A 2,356-nucleotide genomic window follows, 5' to 3' on the forward strand; every position below is an offset into this window, starting at 1 on the left:
GCATAATCTCCTGCATTCGTGCCGCAATAGAATTATCGCCAAGTTTTGGCCAATTAACTGGAAACTGAAATTCAACTAGGATGATTGTGAAGATCTGCTGATCCTCACTGTGCCCTTTTCCTGTCTTCCTCACAGCCAGCTTGCGACATGAAAATATCTTTCACAAAATACCCCATTTAATAAGGGTGCAGTGCACTCACCTGAATCCTGACACCTTCCGCTTCGTGTGCTTGGCTGCATAATCCTTAAATTTATGTGTTCTCTCTCAGGCTCGATCTGACGCCAAACCCCTCGCCCGCTGGTTGCCTCGGATCATAGCCCTGCTTTATCTCGCTGGTAATTACCAGAGCAAATCATTTATTTAGTCTCCCTGCCTTCTTTCGTTATTTGGGGGTATCATCCTTTCTACCCCATCGTGCTCCCGTTCCCAATGCTGCCTCCATTGTAAGTGCTCGCCTGTAAAATATTTTAATGCATTGTTTTGTGTTCCTGGATTATTTAACTTCAAGATAAAAGCAAAATACTGCTGATGCTGGAAACCTGAAACAGGAACAGTAATTTCTTGAAAAACACAACAGGTCTAACATCATCTGTGGAGAGAGAAATAGATTTAACATTTCGAGTCCGTATGATCCTTCTTCAGAGTTTCAGTGTTATTTAATCTCAAATTTCTCTTTGCTTTACGGGTTTAGGGCAGCACGTGCCGTAAAAAAAATGCGGGCGGGGGCGGGGCTTCACTTGCCGCTGCTGAAGATGTCAGAAGGATGGGAGGGAAGTCCGCAGTCCAACTGTGATTGCAGCTCGTCGGAAATTCTGGTTGGATGGCAACCAGCGAACATGCAAATATAAAATTCTTGTTGCTACCCCGGAGAGCGCCCTCGGCAGAGCATCAACCGGATAAACCGAGGGCCCAGAGTCTAATTTCATTTTCGGCCGCTTTATTTGGTTAAATCCTCAGTTCTCATGTGAATCATCCAATTCGGTGACACATCAACAAGCCACGACTTTGTGATTGTGTTTCGTCCGGTACATTCATTTTCCTGTACATGCATTTATGAGGGTTTTCTATCTGTCCGGCTCCCTGCATATTGTGCACATGTTTGCTTTAACCAAAATGTAGCTGTTCGATGAATATTATCTTTTTTTTTCCCAATCAGGCAGACCACAAATATACAAAACATAATTGAAGAGCGTTTTGTGGTCGCGGGCCGGACTTTGGTGTGAAGTGGATCGGTTTGTGATGAGGTTTGTAAAATTTCTGAGGAGCCATTTTGATTGAATTTAGCAAAAGTATGGGGAATGGGTGTGTGAGAGTAATCCGCTGAACACACTGGATGACTGCAGAAAAAGTACAAAAACTGAAGGATGCAATGTTCGCTGTCAGCCAGTACAGGTTGCTGTGCCCAGTTTCCTGCCGTGGCACGGATAGCTCAGTCGGTAAAGCATCTGAGTTTTAACGTGCAACTTTCAGGTTCATACTCGGGCGTTGGGTTTAACTGTAAATTATTGATTCTTATGTGAATCCCAGAGATTATGAGTATCACTTCAACATTGTTCAAGGATTTGCGTTATGCTGAACACCAAGGTATTTTCTGATGTCGTTGTTTTCAGTTGTACTGAATGTTTTTTTTCTCGAAATGATCAATTTCTACTTTCACCCAGCCCCAACTGAGCCGACGTGCTAAAGGTTCCTTGCTGTTCAAATAAAGCTTATAATCTATTCCAATTTATTCCATGACAGTTAGATTTCAAATAAAATGTATTGTATGATAATTTCTGAATGTCATTTGAGAATTTGCAGGCAAATGCAGCAAAGTGAAATGGTAGGTAATGGCTTTACTTTGAAGTGTAAATAGAGTAGTATTTTCATTGACAAATTTTGCATTGCCAGTCTCAAGAGATAACTCCACCAACAACTGTAATTTTCTCTCCAACCCTTACACTCAAACTTCCTCATATATCACTCTTCCTTCCATGGTGTTGAGTCAACATCCTGGAACCTCTTCCCAAACAACACTGTCGGTGCACCAACGCCACAGGTGCTGCAGTGGCTCAGGAAGACAACTCATCACTATCTGCTCCAGGGGAATTAGTGATGGGCAATAATTGCAGGACCAGCTAGCTGATGGCAAAATCATGTGAAAGCATATTTTTAAAAAAACATATTTTCATCGACAAACTTACACCACTTAAAGATATAAACTTAGTAATGTATTTTCTGCAAATCCTGCGAAAGATCCCAAGTGTTGAAGAGGAGCAGGGGAGGAATGCGTGGCGCCCTGGGTTTTCGTTTAAGCAACATAACAACGGTAGATTACAAGATCACGATCACGTTGCTGCCTGTGTGAGCTTGCGG

The sequence above is a fragment of the Cetorhinus maximus genome, chromosome 35 (genome assembly GCF_964194155.1).
Source record: "Cetorhinus maximus chromosome 35, sCetMax3.hap1.1, whole genome shotgun sequence".
Lineage (NCBI taxonomy): Eukaryota > Metazoa > Chordata > Chondrichthyes > Lamniformes > Cetorhinidae > Cetorhinus > Cetorhinus maximus.